The 24,175-nt window shown below is 38.6% G+C and overlaps 1 long non-coding RNA gene across 1 annotated transcript in view; it reads right to left on the reverse strand.

The window, feature by feature from the left end:
• LOC112619093 overlaps nt 1-24,175 on the reverse strand; it is a 326,539-nt gene that overhangs the window by 120,631 nt on the left and 181,733 nt on the right. The window lies entirely within an intron of this gene.

Here is a 24,175-nt window from a genome sequence, read left to right on the forward strand (position 1 = left end):
TGGTACTGGTATGTATATGTTTCTGTGTATCTTATTTGATGTTCTTGATTCTTCACAGTCAACTAAAATAAGTTTCATTTCAGAAAAACTGAACCCATAACCTAACATCTATCACGGATGCCATGCTTTCCTGTCTAGGGTATGTGTACTTCTGATGATACCCTGAGCTTACCAAGAAGAGGCAAAGTCAATATAAATATGGCACATCTTTACTGGATATATTTGGGAGGAAATTATGTACAAATTAAAATGAAATAAAGCATGGAGGAGAATGCATAATTCTTAAGAATTTTCAAGATCAGATGGGAGACATTAGATGTTGCCTTTTCGATAAATTACTTTATGGAATTCTAGGTTCCCTGAAGTGATGACAAGAAGAACTAGTATTGATCCAGTCCATACTATGTGCCAGACATTATCTAATTTCATCATCACAACTGCTGTATAATCTAGTTGATATGATTTTTATTTTATAGATGAGGAAACTGAGGTTCAAAGAAATCGGACAACTTATCCAAGATTCCACAGCTAGTAAGTGGTAGAGTGTTGACTTTAATCGTGTTATGTGTGGTGTCAAAATCTTCTTAGTCACAATACTAAGTTGCCTCCCTGTATATGCAACTTTTATTTTTACTTTATGTATTTCTGTGGGCTCATTACTTTAAAAAATGAAGCTATATAGTATTATACAAAATAGAGAAAGGTGCTGGGTGTGCTGGCTCACGCCTATAATCCCAGCACTTTGGGAGGCCGAGGCGGGCAGATCACCTGAGGTCAGGAGTTCGAGACCAGCCTGACCAACCTGGAGAAACCCCGTCTCTACTAAAAATACAAAATTAGCTGGGCATGGTGGTGCATGCCTGTAATCCCAGCTACTTGGGAGGCTGAGGCAGGAGAATCACTTGAACCCGGGAGGCAGAGGTTGCAGTGAGCTGAGATCACACCTTTGCACTCCAGCCTGGGCAATAAGAGTGAAACTCTCTCAAAAAAAAAAAAAAAAGAAAAAAAAAAGAAAAAAGTTTCTACCCTCCCCTACTCTTTCTCTTTTAGTTTGTTTCTACTACTTTCTTGTGTATCATCTTGACAGTAGCCTCTGTGGACCTTGACCCAGCTCTTCAAAGTCTGGACTCAGTCTCTGTGCCATACTGCTGAGTTGTTGAAAAAGCCAAGAAGCACTTACATAAATTTTGTCAAGAGAACAATCTGCCCAATATTGAATTTAGAACCTATTTAAATCAAATTCCTACAGGGTGCATCTGTTCAATCCCTTTGTCAGAGTATAATTTTTAAAAAATTAGAAACATGATACTCTCACATATATGGTGAGCACATGTCAAGGATTTCTTTAACTCAGTAGCAAGGAACAGAGGACACAGCAGGATGACAAAGCTGGTTTAAAGGAGGATATAAGAAACTGGTATATATTTAGTCAGTTAAAAATGCCAGAACAAGATTGCAAAGTTAGATAGAAAACTGGTTAATTTCCTTTAAGGCAAAAAAAGAAAAAGAGTAACCTGTAGGGCTATCTTTCCTTCTGGATAAAAGTGATTTGCATCTCTAGAGAACAAAAGTCATTTGCAATTAACAGTCTTCTACCAGTTAAAGTCTAACTTTACAGAGTCTGAGCTGTAATTAATAGTCAATTTTAAGGGAACCCTGCCTTCCCTTAGAGCAGCTGTCCAACAGAACTTTCTGCAATGATGGAAATGTTCTCTAGCTGTGCTTCCTAATATGATAGCCATTAGCTTTATGTAGCCATTGAGTCCTTGATGTGTGGCTAGAGTGACTGCAGAACTCAATTAATTTTATTTAATTTTAATTACGTCATGTTTAAAGAGCCACAAATGACTAGTGGCTACAATAATGAACAGTGCAGCCTGAGAGCATCATATGACCCTTACGTGGCTTGTTAGAATAGTTAGTATGACTTTGAAAGGCTCACAGTAATCTTTCTGCCTGATTTCCTAGTTTAGGGGCCTTTTCCTAATACCTTTTGCTCTCCTACAGTTTCTTCCATCAACTTTTATTTTTCTTTGCTGTGAGGACAAGGAAGGAACCAGTCTATTTACAAACTGTTGCCCGCTGGTGGCTCCTTGCCAGCTCTTAGATAACACTGATGGTCCCTCTGAGGGCTGAGGATGCATTCCCCGGGCACTGCAATCAGAGCGGACGCATGTGCAGCTGTGGATGGAGGGAACTGACGTGTCCTCTCTGGGAGCAGAGGAGCAAATGTCACGAGAAAAGCCCTTGAAAATGGTTCTCATCCCCTTTCTCCATCGCAGACAACCCAGAATAAACTGTTCTGAAATGTTGACGTTTAATAATATTAATATTAGTAATGGCTGGGAAGGGCTTCTGGTAAGGAGATTCCAGGATAAATAGGTCACTAGGTTTTCACTGCTTATCAATGAAGTTCCCAAAAAGATCTTTTTAAAGGAAATAGGCTCATGTAGACTTTTTTTTTCTTTTTTTTAAAGGAAGGAAATACATTATCTTTATAATAACGCAATGCAAGAGGGATTTTTGCTGATTTTTTTTTTGAAGAACTATTTATAAAATAATGAAGATTTAAAAAAACAAAAAAGGCTGGGCATGGTGGTTTACGAATGTAATCCCAGTACTTTGAGAGGCCAAGGCAGGAGAATCGCTTGAGCCCAGAAGTTCAAGATCAGACTAGGCAACATAGTGAGACCTTGTCTCTAGGAAAAATAAAAAAAAAATTAGCCAGGCATGGTGGCACATGCCTGTGGTCCCACCTACTTGGGAGACTGAGGTGGGAGAATCGCTTGAACCCAGAAGTTGGGGTTGCAGTGAGCCTATGATTGCACAACTACACTCCAGCCTGGGTGACAGAGCAAGACCCTGTCTCAAAAAAATAAAAATAGCCGGGCGCGGTGGCTCAAGCCTGTAATCCCAGCACTTTGGGAGGCCGAGGCGGGTGGATCACGAGGTCAGGAGATCGAGACCATCCTGGCTAACATGGTGAAACCCCGTCTCTACTAAAAATACAAAAAAAAACTAGCCGGGCGTGGTGCCGGGCGCCTGTAGTCCCAGCTACTCGGAGGCTGAGGCGGGAGAATGGCGTGAACCCGGGAGGCGGAGCTTGCAGTGAGCCGAGATCGCGCCACTGCACTCCAGCCTGGGCGACACAGCGAGACTCCGTCTCAAAATAAATAAATAAATAAATAAATAAATAAATAAATAAATAAATAAATAAAAATAAAAATAAAAATAATTTTAAAAGAAAACAAAATTGAGAATCCTCTGCTGGTCTCTGTTATGTCTTACTCAGAAAGTGACATAAGTGAATTTTATCTTAGGAAAATGTACTGCTATTGTGTTTCCAGCTGTATCAGTGCATTCTTACCTTCCCTAAATTAAAAGCCCATCACTGCTAGCTCCTAAGGACTCCTTTCAATGCCCCCTTTACAATGCCACTTGAGCATCACTATTCTAGCAGTTAAGTTTGGCTTGCTTTGCACTGAAACTTGCCTGCAAATAGCTCGGTGGTCTGCCCTGGATTTGCCAGTAGCCTGTCTCTTGAAAGGGGCTTAAGGTGCAAGGTTGCTGAGTTTGGAATCACTTTGCCAACCCTGGCAGCCTCTGTGACTCTATGATTTCTTTAATGTTCCCGTCTTTCTCATTCCCCTAAATAAACTGAAGCCTTTACTGGAAGGTCAAGTAAATGTTACTGTGAATCACTACTAGTAGAGGCTCCAGAAAAGGGAATCCTGGTTGCTCTCAAATAATCTTGAAATTTCACTCTTTTAATTATTTTTAAGCCCCTGTACTTAAAAAAACAAAAACAAACAAACAAAAAAAAACGATAGAAACATATGTAATATATAAACCAGAATGTCCACTGATTTTCAGGCTAACTGAAGACTAACTAGAAGCAAGTTTATTACCCCAATGCTGTTGTTCAGAAGCTTTCTGATATGTTCATTCACTTTCCTGCCTTATTAATCAGAGTAAACGTGATGAACTGTATGTTTCTATGTAACATCATATACCATACTAATTTTCACTTGAGTTCTCAATATAATTTATCTTTTTGGGAATTGGACATTGAACTACATTAAGTAGTTTCAGTATCTCCCCTTGAATGTGTTGAGGGAATCTTTTGAAATCAACTTTGTACTGTCATTTCATTTTCTTTTCCTATACAGCTAAGATTTATTGAGTGCTTACTGTGAGCCAGACAATGTGTTAAGTGTTTTAAATGAATGATCTATTTTAATGCTTTTCAAAAATCAACATTGACTTAGTAACAGTGTTTTCCCTTTATTAAAGATGAGGAAACTGAGTTCAGAAAAGTGAAGTGACTTACCACGCTTACTCAACCAGTAAGTGTTGAAATCATAACTAAACTCTAGCTGTGTTTGAACATACAGCATTGCTCACAACTCACGAAAGACTTGCGTTCCATTCCCAGCTTTGAACTTTATAGACCAAGTAATTCTTGACCTCCCCAGGCATCTACATCCTTATTTATAAAATGAGGGTAATAGTATCTCCCTTCCAAAGTTGGGGCACTGAGACTTGTGAGAAATTATTTCCAAACGCTAAAGTGCTAAATACATGTAATGTGTTATTGCTTTTACATCTTTATTAGCTAGCAATGTCTTTAGTTGATTGCATTCTAATTAATATGTTATGCTTAGATTATAGGTGGGAAGCCTCACTATTAGCTAGCGATGTCTGTAGTTAATTGTATTCTAACTAATTGATACATTATGCTTAGATTATAGGTGGGAAGCCTCATTGTCTACCATAGGACAGAAATTGGTACAAGACCTCCAGGCTTTGGACTTGATCCAATGTGGCCTAGTTATTGAATTACCAGAAGGAACTCAATTAAAGGTGGTGTGGCTAATGAAACAGGCAACTCACAGCTTCTAGTACTGGTCCCAGTTTTGACTGTTTCTCTATTAATATTTACAAAGTATGTGAATATTCAGTAACCCAAATAATTTTTTCATTAGCCTTTGAGATTTTTCTCTCTTACTTGTATTACAAAGTATGTAGATATTCAGTAATCCAAATAATTTTTTCATTAGCCTTTCAGATTGTCTATTATAGTGTTTGTTTTGTATCTGTTTGGGTGGGCTAATTAGAATAGTTAGTAGTATCACTTTGAAGGGGCTCACAGTAATCTTTTTGCTTTATATCCAAGTTTGGGATAATTTTTCTTAATATCTTTGCCCCTCCTACGGTGTTATTTTTATCCCAATTATTGGAATGGTCTTCCTAATTTTGAATGGGATTCTTTTATGACCTACGATTCTCTTTTCCAACAAAGAGCAAAGAAGAGCAAAATGGACTTAATGCAAATCAATCCTGCATGGGCCCTGCATTCTTTGGAAACTCTAATGCAATGTTCCTGAAAGCAGAGAGATGCCACTAACAAATAATCTTGTTTTCTAAAGGTGGCCTTGGTAGGGTGAAAATTTTTAAAGAACATTACAATTCAACGTGTCAAGGGATTGTTTCACAGAGTATTGATATTTAACTTTTAATTTTTTTATATTTAGAAAAACAAATGCCTTCCTAGTTCAAACAATGGTGTCTTTAAGGAAAACTGCAGAGAAAGTGATTAAGTCACTTGGAGCTGAACTTCCAGGCAGCACTGCTGAATATTCATGATGTTTAATTTTTAAATCTCTCTCAAATGTAATTCCACAGAGACATCAGACTTCATCATCTAACATCATCATCATTAATCAGTCAAACATATCCACAGACATTATCAGAGAATACGATTCATACCATGTGCATTCCCTAGTCAGCCACTTTTGAAGATACAGTGATAGAGTCTGCACCATCAAATAACTTACAATGAGCAAGAGGATATTGATAGTTGCTACCTATATAAAAATTTGTAGAAACAAAAATGAGAGATGCCTGTGACTGTTTGGGTTGAGGGGAACCATTACAAGCCAAGTCATATTCTCTACTTTCTCAACAGACTTGGCTCCTTTTGCTTTCTTTGTATAAAGTACTTTCAAGTAGGTGAAACAAGAGGTTTAACAAAGCCTCAACACTGGCTGTACTCTAAGGGCAAGAATAAAAACTCTATTTGGTTCTTATATTCAATCACCTGACCTCCATGTCTGAGACATACTAGCAGTAAACTAACAGAAAACAATGGTTAAACAAAAAACAGAAACCAGCAACATTTAGCTTGGACTGTACATCAGAGAGAGGTTAAACAAAATATATGGTAAAAGAAGTATTTATCCAGTAAATCCTACTCGCCACCATTACAAACTTGATATTAAAAATCCCACCCACAACTGTAAACTAGTTCAACCACTGTGGAGGACAGTGTTGTGATTCCTCAAGGATCTAGAAGTAGAAATCCCATTTGACCCAGCAATCCCACTACTGGGTGTATACCCAAAGGATTATAAATCATGCTGCTATAAAGACACATGCAAGCGTATGTTTATTGAGGCATTATACACAATAGCAAAGACTTGGAACCAACCCAAATAGCCATCAATGATATACTGGATTAAGAAAATGTGGCGCTTATACACTGTGGAATACAATGCAGCCATAAAAAAGGATGAGTTCCTGTCCTTTGCAAGGACATGGATGAATCTGGAAACCATCATTCTGAGCAAACTATTGCAAGGACAGAAAACCAAACACCACATGTTCTCACTGATAGGTGGGAATTGAACGATGAGAACACTTGGACACAGGGTGGGGAACATCACACACTGGGGCCTGTTGTGGGGTGGGGAAGGGGGGAGGAATAGCATACCTAATGTAAATGATGAGTTAACGGGTGCAGCAAACCAACATGGCACATGTATACATATGTAACAAACCTGCACATTGTGCACATGTACCCTAGAACTTAAAGTATAATAAAAAATAATAAGAGTAAGAGAAATGGTGGTATGTACATGTGTGCATTTTTTAAATAAATATTTTTAATTCTTTTAATAAATTATTGAAAGGTTAAAAAAAATCCCACCCACGTGTTTAGGAAACAATGATAGAGCCAAGTGAAGATAAACAAAACTGCCCATCTGTTTTTATTTAAAAAGATATTCAACTTTCCTTATTAAATACTGTAGGTCTCTTTAGAATGTAACTAACACATGCCTCTTTGGAAAAAGAAATCCAGAAGAGAAAATGTAAGCCCTTTAAAATGACAACATACCGTGTAAAGAAGATAAACCATTAGAAATTTGATTACGCTGACTTTTTTTTTTTTCTTTTCTGAAAGGGGAAGAATGTCTTGATTGTTTTTGCTGACTATAGAAGCAAGACCTACTTCTAATCATGTTTCTTACTGATGAAGCCTCAGAGGACAGTGGAGGAGATCGATCTTATCATGATATAACTTCCTTTTTTATTTGATTGATACAGAAAAGCTGCAGCCTGTTGGAGGCTTAAAACAGCCTTCAGAATATACATCAAACATCTCTTTGGCCCATATGGTGCCTCTGAGTTGCAGGCTTTGAGGATTTCTTTAAACGCTTCTCCTCCTTTTCTGTGTCCACATCAGAATACTCTGCATCCCCATCAGAACGTTGTGTACCATGGAGAAACAATATAAATAAATCATGTAATAAAATGACCTTTCCCAAATCACGTTTTGGCGAGAAGATGCTTTTCACAGCTGTCTCTTTGCTCTCACTGCAGATGCCAACAACAGTGGGACTTTTACAAGTCCTACTAGAAGTTTGACATCCAGTTGAATTCAATTCTGGGGGAAGCTAAATTCAGCATGCTTCCTTTTCACATTTTTGGCAGATTGAAAATATATACTGCCAATGAACTAGAATGTGTACAAATAACATCTTCAGCCTTAGAGTTTGCTTGTGAAGAGAAGACAGTTCTGGGAGAAAGACCTTGAGGAGGGAATATAGAGAGAGATTTTTTATTTACTGGACTTGTTTATTGGCTTGGTCAAGATAGCTGATGATGTTGTCCTGGGAATTGTTGACCACAGTGACATGTAAATAAGGAAACGACTTGAAAAGTGATATGTAAGACCTCTGATACATATGAGAAATGATGGAAAGTGATATGAGACAGTCCCATGTATGCCAGGAGCTGAGACGCAGTCACTGAGGGGTTTATTTTCTACAGGTGGCGGTGTTTTGTGGAATATCTGACAGACCACACTATTTGTCAACACAGCCTAATCCACATGTCAAACAACATTTCAAATATGTTTTCAGAATACGGCCTATTCATGTTGATTACCAGAAAGGTCAAAATTCACAGAAACCCAGCAATACCCAAAGGGTAGGCTGTAAAGGATGAGAAAGGGATTCCAGAGAACGCCTGTCGCTTTTTTTTTTTTTTTAAACTCTAAATTTGCTAATTCAGGTTGTCTGGGCCACTGTGTGGCACTGGAAGAAGAACAAGAAAAAGAAGTTAAAGCTATAAACTCTCTCTCAAAGCAGTTCTAGAATGTTCCTGCTCCTTTGCTGTCCTAGTCACTGTAAGTTCTTTTGGAAGGAGGTGAAGAATAAAGTCATGATTAAAGAGACAACATTTACTTCCTTTCTTTTTTGTTATAGTGGCCAAGCTAGTGATCATGGATTAGAAACCATGAGTGCTCTCTTCCTTCTCATCCTCCTCCTCCTCTTCCATTTGTTTTCCCTCTACAATTCTCTTCACTTCTTTCCCTCTTTCTCCCCCAGTTCTTCTTCTGTTTCCAATTCCTCTTCTCAAAGTCCTCTGAATGTTCTCACTTCTTCTAATTCTCCTCCATTTCCTTCTAATTCTCCTAATTCTTCTCCTTCTCGTCCTCCTTCCTTCTCTCCCTCCCTTTAACCCTCAGCCTCCATGTCTAGTTTACTCGTTTGCTAGGTTAAAAATGGAATCTGCTATAGATTTCCACAGTATCTCAGAGTAGACCTAGCAAAACTAGACCTAAACAGAAGAGTCCATGCCCCATCGCTCTTTCTACTCCTGCCTCCATGACTTTCTCCATGATCACTAAGCTAGAGTTTCTTATTTTGGAGGCCATTTCCACTAGAAATTGTTACTAACTCTACAAGGAAAAAGTGGAAAGAGAAAGCAGAGTCTTAAAACTGCAAGTGGGCTGACTGTATTTATTAATGAACAACCTTTCTTTCAAACAGAAAAATAATAACTTTCTGTTTTTCAGACTAATTCATCATAAGTAGACACCTATTCTTGTGTTGTCACTTTCAAATTCAGTTATACCTAGAATTTAGAAGATGGTAAAGAATAATCAGTGGCAACTATTTAATAAATGTCCTAAAACAGATAAAAATGTGATTTATATGCAGTTCACATAAAGGTGATAATTATAGGTTAACAGCTAAACTTTTGAATTGCAAGAGGAGCATCAAAGCCCTAACCCAAAGACATACGATTCTAACAGCTATATGTGAAGATGGAGATGGTATTTTATGGTATTATATACTGTTGAAGCTAGATTCAACCTTAAATACCATTTTATACAAACTCTTCATTTTAAAAATGAGAAAATGCAAAACTAGATACACCATGAGTGTTAGGACCAGACTCTCATAGAGTGGATGATGGTGCAAGTTTCATTGCTACTTAACTTTCATTAACTCTATTCCACACACCCTGTGCCTATTTTCTAGTCCTTTTTTCTTCCTCACCACAAATTGCAGATTCTACCTCTATTCAGAAGGAGTGGGAGGAAGGAGGAATAGGAGAAAACGGAGCCATTTTCCCTGGCTCTGTAATAAACACTTTTCATTCCAGGACAGCAAACTAAACACAAGCTACAACCTCTTCCACCAACCTCAAATCTTCCAGAAATGCTAGCAAACATATTTTAAATGAGTTTGTACACAGGTGTGCTACAAAACTAGAAAGAAACTCTCTGTGGGCCATAAACAGTGAGGAATCCCTAAAAGGTAGAAATTAGGTAACATCAGATTGAGAAGTAAAACTACAGCCCAACACATGTCTGGGACAGTCCATTTATACTCTACCAAATTCCATCTCTCCTTCTTCATCCAGAGCTAAATCTGACTCCCAGTCCTTCCCTCCTCAAAGTCTTCCTTGCCTTAGAACTCCTTTACTGGCTTGTTCTGTACCAGTTTTTATCCATCTTCTTTTCATCATCACACCCTAAGAGTAAGGACTTTTTGCCCCCCTGAGCCAATTGCTGCCCCTTAGGGATGGTATTTCTTCTCTTGAGAATGTCTTATACCCCAAGGATCATCACAGAGCTTCTTTTAGAAGATACCCTGAAAGGAAAGGTTCTCTGACTCTTCTCAAATTATACCATGGAACTGACCAATATTTCTGCCCCTCTGGATGGCCAACTCTGGGTGAATAGTTGTCATATATGTGAATAAAGTCTTTTTCCTTAAATGGCTTAGGGGGAAAATTCACAGGGGAAAAAATCCAAGCACCAAAACATGGTTTAGAAACGTTTACTCTTTGTTTTAATTTTCCTCTGGTGTCCCCAGGACATGCTTTGCAGAGATGACTACTTCTGGATAATCTATAGCATGTAGCTATCGGCATATAAAAAAAACTCATTGGTGGTAGGCAGCCTCTAAGATATCCTCAGTGATTTTTTTCCTTTCGGCATTCGTGACCTTGTTTAATCCTTTCCTTCTCCTTGCGTGTGGGCCAGACTTACTGCCTGGCTTCTAACACACAATTTTGCAGAACTGATGGTGGTAGGTTTGGGCTCTGTGTCCCCACCCAAATCTCATATCCAGTGCTGGAGTTGGGGCCTGGTGGGAGATAACTAGATCACTGGGGTGGTTTCTCATGGTTAGCACCATCCCCCTTGGTGCTGCCATGGTGACAGTGAATTCTTACAAGATCTGGTTTTTATGAGTGTGTAAGTATCTCTGACCTCTCTTTCTTCCTCCTGCTCTGGCTGTGTGAAGATGCCTGCTCCCACATTGCCTTCTGCCCTGAGTAAAATCTCCTTGAGCCATGCTTCCTGTACAACTGTGCTTCCTGCAGAACCATGAGCCAATTAAGCCTCTAAATCTCCTTGAGCCATGCTTCCTGTATAACTGTGCTTCCTGCAGTACCACAAGCTAATTAAAGAGTTTTTCTTTAAAACTTACCCAGTCTCAGGCATTTCTTTATAGCAGTGTTAGAACAGACTTATACAGATGGGATGTAACTTCCCAAATTAGGTTATAAAAAGACTGTGGCATCCATCTTGGATTCTCCTTGTCCCTCTCCCTCTCCCTCTGTTTCTTAAATCACACACTCTTGGGGAAGCCAGCTGCTGTGTTATGAATAGTGCCCTGGATGCCCACATGGTGTCTAACTGAAGCCTCAGACCAACAGTCCTGTGAATGAGCTTTGAAGCAGCTTCTTCTGCCTGTGTCATGCCTTGTATGACTGTTCTCTGGCTGATACCTTGATTGCAGCCTCATGAGGAGACCCTGAGCCAGAAACACCAAACTAAGTCCTTTCAGATCCCTGACCCACATAAAGTGTGAGATAGTTTGTGTGTGTTCTTTTAAGCCCCTAAGATTTATCAGCAGTGGATATCTAACACATTCAAATTAATTTCCATGTTTTTTTTTCTTTCCTCCAAGATTATTTACTATTCATTAGCTAGTGATATGGTTTCGCTGTGTCCTCACCCAAATCTCATCTTGAATTCCAGTTCCCATAATCCCCATTTATTGTAGGAGGGACCAGTTGGAGATCATTGAATCATGGGGGCTGTTTCCCCCATCCTGTTCTCATGATAGTGAGTTCTCTTTAGATCTGATGGTTTCATAAGGGGCTTCCCCCTTTGCTGGGCACTCATTCTTCCCCTTCCTGCCACTGTGTGAAAAAGGACATGTTTGCTTCCCTTTCTGCCTTGACTGTAAGTTTCCTGAGGCCTCCCCAGCCATGCTGAACTGAGTCAATTAAACCTCTTTCCTTTATAAATTACCCAGTCTCAGGCATGTCTTTATTAGCAGTGTGAGAACGGACTAATAAAGCTAGTATGCCTGTTTTGTATTAGTTAGATATCTATTTCTTTTAGACAGACATTGGAGATAGGACTAAATGCTTTACCAAGGCAAAAATAAATACCAGCACATCAAATTAGAATTTAGTTTCCCATGTTATTAGTAAGAGAAAAGTGATCAATCTGGTGGAACAAAATGTGACTAGTTCAAATAGAAGTAACCATACTTGGTTGTCCTTTATAAAGTTATATTTTATTATTATTTCAATAGTTTTTGGGGAACAGGTAGTGTTTGGTTACATGGCTGAGTTCTTTAGTGATGATTTCTGAGATTTTGGTGTACCTATCACCCAAACAGTGACTATGCACCCAATGTATAGTCTTTTATCCCCCACACCACTCCCACCCTTCCCCCTAAGTCCCCAGAGTCCATTATGTCATTCTTACACGTACGCATCCTCACAGCTTAGCTCTCACTTACAAAAATGAACATATGATGTTTGGGATTCCATTCCTGAGTTACTTCACTTAGAATAATGGTCTCCAAATTGCTTGAACCCATAAGGTGAAGACTGCAGTGAGCCGAGATTGCACCACTGCACTCCAACCTGGGTGACAGAGTAAGACCCGTCTCAAAAATAATAATAATAATAATAATGGTCTCCAGTTCCATCCAGGTTGCTGCAAATGCCATTATTTCATTCCTCTTTGTGGCTGAGTAGTATTCCATAGTATATACATACATATGATATGTATGTCTATATATGTCCGCATATGTCCACATTTTCTTTATCCACTCATAGGTTGATGGGCATTTAGACTGGTTTCATATTTTTGCAATTGTGAATTGTGCTGCTATAAACGTTTGACTTTATAAGAGGACTTTATGAATTCCAGTCCCAACAATTCAACATTTCTTATTATTTGGTAGAGTCTGGGGAGTTCATTACCTTTGCATCTTAAAGAGTTAGTTAAGAAAAGTACAGCTTAAAAAGATTGCAAGGGGAATGTCCACCACCTTATAGGAACAGCTTTTTCCCAAAAACTCTAGTAGCCCCTTGACCTGTAAGTAAATTAAAAACTATATTCAAAAAGCCCTCATCTGTTCATCAAACTAGGCCCAATGAGTTCTCTACATGGTTCTATTTTTGCTCAGTTGATATCATTTTATACTTTCCACACTTGTTTGATTGATTCATTCATCAAGTATCAAAAAGATAATGACTTTCTTTTTTTAACTCATATTTTAATTAAAATATTTTATTAATTCAGAATTCTCTCTCCCTTCAGTCACTCTAAATTAGTGAATTCTTTCTTTGAGACCATTTTGAATATTTTTCTTTTCTTGTGGCTGGTGGTGTTGGACTGGTTTGATTGACTTGCATAGAACCCGTTTCCTTTTTTAAAATGGCTACTCAGAATTTTTCTCTGATAAACAAGTAACCTAGAAAATATTTATCCAGAGATACTGGCTGACTTGTCATACTAAAAATATATATTTTGTGTAGCAAGGCTGTGAAGAATGACTCATTCATAATCTGGCTTAATGAATCAACAAGGCCAAAGTACACAGATAACATTTACTATGTCCCTTGCTCAAATGCAGCAAGCAGAGATACTGGTGTGGAGGAGAGCTAGGTGTGGATTTACATGTCAGAAGGAATATCTTCTTCACCACTGATCTGTAGCTTACCTGCATCTGGGCAGGTGATCAAAAGCTTTGACATTTTGCAGATCTGAGTCTGAAACTTGGCTGTACCCCTTTAGCAGGTTATCCAAACTCTCAGCCTGTTTTCGCATCTTCAAAATGAAAGGAAATAATTCCCCTTCATACTGTTATGAAGTTTAGATGAGATGAATGACATAATACTTAATTCTTTACCTGGGGCCTGATACATTGTAAATGCATGGTGAATGACCAGGTTATTATGTAAATGGTGAACTTGAACTCTGTTTCTAATAGACAGGTGACTTCTCAGGTATCAATCATTGAAACATAAATTGAAGAAATAAACTACTTTACTTCTCTGCTCAATGCATTAGTTTTAAATCTTATGGAATTTCCTTTATAATCGGTAAAAAAAAAAATGGTCAAAGGTTAGTTCACGTAGTCAAATCTATTGATAATTTTGTACTCAGAAAGTTCCATTCAACTCAATCCTACAAACCGTGGAAAATATCAAGGATAAGAATAAGTTGATTATGGTTTCCCTTGTAAGCCCAACAAGCCACTATATTTGTTTTTTTTAGAGCAAGGATGGGTACCAACTTTAAAACTACTAATTTACTTATCTTTCTAGCTTACTAACATGGTAATCTGAATGTATTAGGGCCAAATGCCTATTTAGACAGTTGAGATAGAAATGTCCAATAGTTTACTGACAAATTAATGTGTTTGAATTATTTTCATTATAATGGATCTAAGTTTTTGATCCTATTTTTATAGAGACATTTAAAATCCTCCCTTATTAATTGCTTGCCTCATCATTGCATACATTCTCAAGGCCACTCCGACAAAACCTGGGCAATGAAGCAGAATGATGATTTTCTGTATTAACTTAGAATCTTGTTTGTTTCTAAAGAGTTTCTAAGTCCCCAGGGTTTGTTGTCTTAAAAGTCAAGGTTGTCGTGGTCTCCAGAGTCTGAGCTATCTAAACATGGAAAACCAAGTTCATAGATATAGTAATAGAAGAGCAAGCAGAAATCTTGATTTCCAGGCTTCCAGTTGACACATCAGCTAATCTAGACATCGGTTAAGGGCAGAGTAAGGACATTTGAGTCCAAAAATTACTTTAATCCACTTTTATTATCTACTAAATTCCTAACCTACAGTATTTAACCCTCACAAAATTTCATGAAAATATATTCTATTTTTTTAAGCTTCTTTTACCAATGGGAAAAGTTGAAGTATTTAAAGCACCTTCCTGGAGTTCCCACTCAGCTCATAACCCCTAGGCTGAGTCTACAACATTGGTTCTCAGGCCAGGGATGATTTTGCTCCCTCTTTCTAGGGGACACTTGGCACTGTCTGGAGACATGTTTGGTTGCCACAGGTGGAGGAAGTTTGCTGCTGGTGACCATGAGTAGTGGCTGCTAAATACCCTACAAGGAATGCACAGGATAAGTCCCTGTAGCAAGCAGCCAGCCCAAAATGTCTAGTGCCAGAGCTGAGAAACTAGAGTTCTGGTAGACAGAGCACTGTCTACCAGAACTTTCTGTGATGGTGGAAATGTCCTACTAGACACTTGAAATGTAGCTAGTGTGACTGAAGAACTATAATTTTATTTAATTTTAAATAAGTTAAATTTAAATAGCCCCATGTATCCAGTGGGTATTCTGGTGGACAATAAAAGTCTTACTTGATATATTATTACTTCCTCACCTATACAATGTTATAATCATAACAATTTTATTAGGTTGTTCTAAGAACTGAGATTACTAGATATGCAATAAGTTATTAGCTGCTATTTTAAAATTTGAATCAGTCCATGTATGCATACTAATTATGCTGTTACATATTTATATTCTGTGTACATACACACATGAATGAAACAATTTCCAGAGAATGGTCTCAAATAATAACTGCATGCTTTGATATTCCACAGACTATTAAAATGCACCAACCCAAGGTCTCCAGTCCTGCTGAGTCCCCCTGTGTCACCTCCTGCAACTGCCACAGTTGTCAGGAGCTCAAATACTAGAGACCTTCTTCACTAGGTCAATGACTAAACTTTAACAAATAAATTAAAGGGTAATTATTAGCTTGCCCCCCATCCCACCAAGGCCAGGTTTCCTTAAAAGTCTATACCTTGGTAAATATAAATATGGTTTGATTTTAAAAAGTGACATTTGTGTGAGCTTTTTGGAAGTCCACCTTTTTTTTTTTTTGAGATGGGGTCTTGCTCTGTTGCCAGGCTGGAGTACAGTGGCACAATCTCATCTTCCTGTAACCTCTGCCCCCCGGGTTCAAGCAACTCCCCCTGCCTCAGCCTCCCGAGTAACTGTGACTACAGGTGTGCACCACCACTCCTGGCTAATTTTTTGTATTTTAGTAGAGACGGGGTTTCACTATGATGGCCAGGATGGTCTCGAACTCCTGACCTCGTGATCTGCCTGCCTCAGTCTCCCAAAGTGCTGGGATTACAGGCGTAAGCCACCGTGCCAGGCCTGTAAGCACACCTTTCAATGGCTTCTAGCCTGAAGGCCTAGCCCACTTCTGCAGTTTGAAGATGTCTCTGGAAGACAGATAGAATGGCCCACCAACACTGTTTGCACAAGGGCGAAAGGATCTTGGTGAGCATACCAATGACTGAGCACTTTGAGGCTGGCAGTTCGGGCTGGACTCAGATCTCTGCTGCTGGGGAATAAGGTCAATCCTTGCATCTCAAGACTTACATTTGTCAGGGAAGGGGCTCAGCCTATAGTGAGTGTGGGCGTACAAACTTGATATGGGAATAAGGACCAGTTAGATTCTTCTGGCATCAATGTTCTAATGCTCTTTGAGCATAATTTCCTTTGGAACACAGGGTTTGAACTCAAAAGAAGGTTGGGGCCAAAGAAGAAATCAGAATAAAAATAAATAGGATCATGGTCTTTCTTTTCTTCTCTTCGAGTTTCAGCTTACCTATCACCCCTCTAGAGACTTCAACCTCACCCTCTGCCCTTTTGTTATTTTATCTCATTATTAGTTTCCTTCACAGCACTTTTGAGAATTAGTAATTATATATTTGTAGAGTTATGTACTTGGTTTCTCTCTGTCTCTCTTACTGGAGTATAAGCTCTGTGAGGGATAAGACTATGTCTGTTTTATTCACCATGGTGTCTTCATAATTCAGCACAGTGCCTGGAACACACTAAGATGAGTGGACAAATAAATGTTGGATGAGTGGATAAATGAAAACAAAATTAATTTGGGTATAAATGCCACTGATGACTCTTCTGATTGGAATAAGCCATAAAAAGCAGTCCAAATATTAATATATCTTTCCATATTCCTGGAAAATAATGCTCCCAACTTGTGTTCATTTTTCCTAAATCTCAGAGAACTTTGATTCAGAAGTATTTACCAAATTGTATTTGTCCCTAATTCCAGGATCCTGGCACAAGGTCTCTGGGGATGAGGCCACCATAGAAAGAATTATTTGAGCAATTATATGAGACATGTAAAGATCAAGCCCAAAGTCCACACAGCCCTTGGTTCCTAAGGATTTCATGTCTGCCAAGAGCAAAAGAGAATGTGGGCGTTGCCAATCATTATATTGCCTCCCACCAAAGTCCCTATTTGGGTTCCCTTAGATATATAGTTGCTGAGACTTTCTTTCTTTACACGAACACTCACAATGAGCCTAGCATGCACATTGTATCAGGAGTCGGGACTGAGTTACAAAAAATACCCAGTAATACAGGTTAAGCTTAAGCTTTTAAATCCTACAGATCTGGGTTGAATTCCAAACCTGGGCACTCACTGGGGACCTTGGATAAGTTACACATACCCCCATCCCTGTGATCCCTTGTCTGTAAACTGGGATGATCATAGCACATATTTCCTACTGTTGCGATGAGCTTTCAGTGAGTATCTTTGGTTAAGCATCTAGCACAGTGCCCAGCACATAGGAAGCACTCCATACATGCTAATCATATGTGATAACTTTAAAACTTGGCTCCAGACTCTTTGGTGTTCTTCCCATTGAAAAGTAGAGCTATGTCTCCTCCATTTGAATCTGGAAGTTCTTATGAGTGCTTTAACAACAGCCTGTGGTGGAGATGACACTGTGTCTTCCAAAGCTAGGTCAAGAAGACATCAGCCTCCACCCTGCGCTAGAAGCACTGATCAACCTTGGAAGAAGTTCCACTTCCCCAGTGCCACCACGCTGAGGAGGACCTCTGGCCAAGAGTCCCATCTTAGTCCAGTCTTCCAATCATTGCCACCAGGATGCTAGGCCATGCTGCTTGTAAGTGGGCACTCCAATGCCAATTGTTCATTGCCCCATCTAGTCAAGTTAATACCAGCTGAGGCCCTAGACACTGAGAAGCAGACTCAATCCACCCAACCTTTGTGGTCAGAATTTCTTATCCATAAATTCCAAGAGTATAATAAAAAATTGTTTTATGCCACTAGGTTTTGGAATAATTTATTACCCAGCAATAGGCTGTGGAACACTACAATCACTATTCACTCAATATTATAATCAGTTGTGATAATTATTAAGAATAGTCCCAATTATACCATAATCACTAATAATTATTGTCAATAATTGAGTAGATTGTTATTCTTGCCACCTTGTATCCTTTCACCCTTCTCCTGAGAGAAGTCTAGAGATGCCTGAACTATTTTATCTTTGCTCCTCCTGCAATGCCCTTCCCACCCGCCAATCTTTTTCCAACTCACCCTTACTCATCCTTTAAGATCTCAGATCTGGCACCACCACCTCCAGAGAGCCCACTCCCCATCCTGGGTCAGTCCTCCTCTGTGATCCTGCAGTGACCTGCGAGTTTCTCTTTGCACATTGCACACTGCCCTGGCTCCATTATATTAAGAATTTCTGTGAGCTTCCTGAGGCAAGGAAGCTTGCCTTGTTAATAATATTATTTTCCAAGGGCCTTCCATTTGCACAGGAAAGACAGGATGAGGTAGAGGCAGAGGTTGAGAGCACAGGCTGTGGATCCAGACTGCCTGGGTTCGAAGTTTGGCTCTGATACCTACCAGCTGTGTGATCTTCCATCTGCTTTAAACTGTGTATGTGTCCCATGTGAAGGAAGCTTCACTCATAAAGTTTCTTATACTTCAAAGATTAAAAGCTTGAAGGAATAGAGAGCATTTGGATCAGTACTAGATACATAAGAAGTCTTCAATTAATTACCCTTTATTGATTACAAAATTGTACCTATTGGTTTGGCTCTAGACAAAGGGGCAGGCCTTCCATCTCATTTTTCTTGTTCTGTCTGCAGTTTTCTCCTCTAGGTATTTGATCTGCTGTATTTTTGTTTGTTTAGCCTGGGATCTACCAGTAATTCCCAAATCTAGCTGTATACTCTAATCTCATCTGGGGAATTGGTTGGAAAAGCTCAGGCACTGCTTCCAGTGTTTCTGCACAAAGTGATACCAGGGAACCCACAGCATTAACAAGTTCACTCAGCAGTACTGGGGATGTGGCCCAGGGATAGGGCCAGCATTTGGGAACATTGACCTAGAATTTCTATCCTATTTAAATGTTACTGCTTTATCTTGCTCACACTTTCAAGCGGGCATCCCATACACACAATTTCCCCTTCATACGGCAAACGGAAGTCTGTTTTAAACAAACATCCAAATGCCATTTCAATCTATTTTCACAAGATATCCCTTTTCTTATCTCATTTTGTCCCCTTCACTGGTAGTTAGTAGCTGACCCTGTTCTTGTTCACTAAAAGAACTGACCATTTGTGGTCGGTGGACAAACAGCTGGTGGCCTCTTTTTTTTCTGGGCGGGGGAGGGGTTGGTGGGAGGCAAGTAAAATTGCAAATAAGGGTGTTAAGACTGTTTTCTAAAAGAGCCACTCTCTTGACACATTTTGTGCTTCTCTCTACCAGAGGAGGAGAAAACTGGGGCTTATCATAAGGGAATGAATAAGTGGTCAGACTCATTGCAGAGTCAGATGCTAATCCTCTTTTCAAGTGGGAAATGCTTTTTTCTATTTCCTGTTCGTTTATGAATTTCACAGCATATATTCCTAAAACACCATTCCTTGAGGGAGATGACCTGTAATTTTGTCAGAACTGTATTACCCTATCACCTTAAGTCAGTATACATTTTAGATAGAAGAGAGATAGCAGAAAACCAATCCTTAGAGCACACCTGTGAGACCCTTTGAATAGCACTTTGTGAATGAATTGGCCTTTATCTCTCTCCCCAATGATGCTATCACAGCTTAACTGGCATGAACACAGCTGTTCACAGCTGCACACAAGATGTTAGCAAGAACACAATGTCAACCATTTGTCCTCGTGTGGGGCAGCTTAATTTATTTCCTTTGAGGATGAAGTCTGATACTGTGTTCTAGCAAGAATCCAATCAGCAAATCTAAAAGACATTCAGAGGTCAGATTTAAGGGATGAGATGAGATTCTATGTCTGATTCTTCTCATGGCTATCTCCCCCTGCCCCTCAAAACCTACGAAGTTGAGAACTAATCTTGATGATGAATTTGTTTTTAATAGACCCTGAGTAGGAAGTGAACTGAGGTGGAAAAAATGTTATTATTTGACAGAGAACTATAGCTACTCTTCACCTCTCAGCTGGGTCAGCTGATGCCACAATGCTCTTCACATAACAATTCAGTGCAATGTGAGATAGATAGATAGATAGATAGATAGACAGACAGACAGACAGACAGATAGATGATAGGTAGGTAGATATAGATCACCTACTGCATGCCAAGCAAATGTGCAGGACCAAAAAAGGCAATAAAAATATTTGATTTTCATTGGAATTTAAGTTTCATGTCTTGCTCCTGAGTGCCTTTAACATGCCTGGCACAGTTTAGATGTTCAATAAATGTTGAATAAATGAATAAATAATGCACTCTGTAAATCAATCTCGTAAGCCAACCCACACAGATTGGTAGCAGCTGCCCGGAGGGCTGTATCAAGAAGAATCCTGAGGCTATATTTAAGCTCAGTGGGAAATGTGACCTGATTGATTAGCAGTGTCTGTCAAGGGCAGAAGAGGGGTGAAATCAAGTGTGTGATATATTTGCCTTTTTGGGGCTAAACATAAGTAATATAGCTACTTTTACCCTCCTTCTCACCATCCTTAAAACAAAAAAAAAATTTCTTTTCCTTTAATTTCTGAAACAAGCTAGGTAGCTGTCAGGGTCCAATCAGAAATAAATATCTTCTGCATTTATGGCCCCTATCTATTCTGAATCCATCATTCTTTCTCCACTCAAGAGGGAAGAGCAAATACATCGGGGTTTGAGTCATTCAAAGAGACTGCTGAGGGAAATTCTATTTCACTACTATCGCAGTGTTCACTGCATCTTGTTAAACAGAAAAACATTAAAATGTAAAAATTTAAATCTCACCCTCAATTAACTCAGCTTCCCTATTACAATTCACTTCATCAAAGGCAGAGGAGCAAGTTTTGGCACTACTTACTGGGAGAAGATGTTGAAAAACAACATATATTTTAGATGTTGTCTCGAAATTCATAAAATCGTCTATCCAACTGACCCAGAGCTCTAGGGGAGTGCCACTGTGCCAGTAATTCGGCAAAAAAGGTTCATTAACAGCTAACCTCTAGTTACAGAAGCCATGTCAATTTGCCTGATCTTTAGGCAATTAGATCCAAAGATGTGGCAACAAAACACAGCCAACTTTTTTCTTTATACACTTTGGTTTGAATTTGTGATAACAAGTATGTGTTACTTTATAAATGGTAAAAAAAAGAATTCGTATGGATATAAATAAAATACATATGGATATATTTTAAAAGGCAGTGTTTCTAAAAGATACCTTTCTCTGAGGTTAGAACAAAATGAACCAAAATATTCAAAAGTGGATGTTTTTAAATAGAATTGCAAATACTTCTATTCTTCTTTAAAATTAAGCAAGAAAAATGATAGAAAATGTGTTTTAGAATATGAAAGCAAGAGGAAGTAAAGAATGAGGTTAATATCCATATTGTATAACAAGTTATGACTATAAATTAATGTGGCATAATATTTGATTTGATAAGATTCTACCTTTTCCTGTTTTTGTTTCTAAAAGTATTTGCTAAGAAAGTAAATAAGGGTGAAGAAAGATCAGCTTCAAGTATATCTAAATCCAGAAGCTGATATATATATTCTAGGGATTTTTGACTCTGAAGAGTCAAAAAGGTAGAGATTCATATCAAAAAGGTAGAGATTCATATCATGAAGGTAGAGATTCATATCATGATTCATATCATGGGACAGATACAACACTGGAGACTATAAACAGGAGTAAGCCAAATTTGGTATTCTGAATATTTCCTTTTGGAGATTTGACAACCAAATGAATGTACAACAAATATATAATTGGCTATCAAGCACATTAAGAAAAATGCTACATAATTCATTAGATACAGTAGTAGATATTGGAAATGTGTCAAAATTTATTCTGAAGTGCCAACATTTTCACTTACATAAAAGAAATCACTGCGTAAGAACTGTTGCCCATAGCCCAGACCAATAGAAATATAAAATCCCTTAGCTACAAACTAGAGATGATGAAAAAAGGAACCTACACAATGTGGCAGACTAGAAAAAGACTAAACTTTGCACAAAGCATCAATCTCAAGGCCTAATTAGTGCCCCTTGGAAACTAGTTTTCCAATTAGAGATTTGAATCAATGCCAGAGACATGAGAATGAATTTACAAAATGTGCTTCCACCCACCTTTTTTAGCTTGAGGATTTCAGTTACAAGAAATTGTACCAAGAAAATAAAAATATATGACAGAAGAGAGAATCCTTGACAGACCGATGAAGATAAGAAGGAAATCTTTTGTGTTCCAAAACTTATGAAGGAAGTCTTAAAGACTTAAGTAGACAATGGTTAAAGGAGAAAATAAACCTATCTATGTGTAAACTCCAAGCTATTCAGAGCGGGCCTCTTCAAACCTTCTAGGTATTGATTTGGCTGCAGGATTATCATAGGGGATGATTAAATATCATCGTTGATGGGGCAGGATGGTACTGTGGAAACTTGCTTTGGGTCCTCCTTGAGTTTTCCTACTATTAACAAAGGTAGGCAGGCCTCTGTGTTCTCTTCCTTCATGGGGTTTGAGTTGTATGGCAGAAAACAGAATTAGCCTCAAGAGAACCCTTGCTGCCTGTTTTCCTTTTTTTTTTTTTTTTCTTTCTTTTTTTCAAAAGTCTGCTCATTGATTAGGCCACTATTCTTTTGGGTCTCTATTACTTGTAATTGAACCTAATTCCATTAATAAATGAGATTGAAATTACTATCAACCTGAATAGGTGGTAGTTCAAAGTAAATTTAGTTTGGTTTTAGATAAATGGTGTTAAATTATTTTTGCACAGCAGAGCTTGGGATATTAATACCTGTTCTTGTAATAAATTTGGAAGAAGGTACACTTATCCTGGAGATGGTCCCAGTAGAACCAAAACTTTAGTATGCATAAGAATCACCTGAAAAGCTTGTTAAAATACAGATTGCTGGGTCCTAGCTCAGAATTTCTAATGCAGAAGATCTTGGTAGGGATGAGAATTGCATTTCTAACCAGTTCCCAGGTGATTCTGATACTGCTGGCCCAGGACATAGTTTCGAGAACCGTTTTTCTAGATCAATTATCAAACTCTTTGAAATAAAGAACAAGTTTTATTTTGCTTTTCAGTATGACCTGAACTGATGCTTTCGTAAAATACAAGAAAAATAAATGACTAGAAAAGTGAAATAATGTGTAAAGGTAAAAGAAATACAAGCCCCAGTTTTAAAATTATCATTTGGATCTAACAGACATAAAATTACTCTGCAAATTACTATGAAGGTTTCCAAAAGCTGACTCTCAATGTCTATGTTGACCTGATCTTGGACTGGTTTCAGAAAGTAGACAGATGGGCCCCAGATCCCTGGCCCACTATAGCACACCCAGCCTGATTGAGAAGTACTGGTTTAGAGGCTCTTCTGATTCTTCCTGTCTTGGAATTTCTGGAGTAGAATCCAAAGACCTCAAGCCTGGGCCAAAATCTTCTACTCTGACAAGTAATCATTAGCAGTCTTTTTTTCTTGATGACACTGATATAAAGGAGGAGATGGTGATTCCTTTGAGGGCTGGTTCAATAATACAGAGAGCTTCCTTTTCTCTAAGAGCATTCTAGGGCACCCTCCACTGACAAACCTTCAAAGGAAGTTCTCAGCGAACAAGCAATTGTCATCCGATCTCTGTCCCTACCATGGGATTTTCACTTTTAAAGTACTACTGACCAATAATTGGCAACATATTTTGAGCAATCGCTATGTGCCAGGAACAATAATAAATTGCTTATAATTAATGTGTGTGCTTTACAGGCATTTTCTCTTATAAGTTCTCAACACCTTCACAAGGCAAGTGTAATCATCGTATTCATTTGCAGAGGGGAAAAAAAGGAGACCCCAGAAAATGAAATAACTGGCATGAGATCATACAGTGGGAAGTGGGCACTTACACCCAAGTCCCATGTGTCTTCGGGGATCATGTTTTTAACCTGCAGGCTTTACTTCTCATTTCACCCAAGATTCTTTCCTGCAGAAATCCAGG

This window comes from Theropithecus gelada, chromosome 2 (assembly GCF_003255815.1).
Source record: "Theropithecus gelada isolate Dixy chromosome 2, Tgel_1.0, whole genome shotgun sequence".
In the NCBI taxonomy this organism is placed as follows: Eukaryota; Metazoa; Chordata; class Mammalia; order Primates; family Cercopithecidae; genus Theropithecus; species Theropithecus gelada.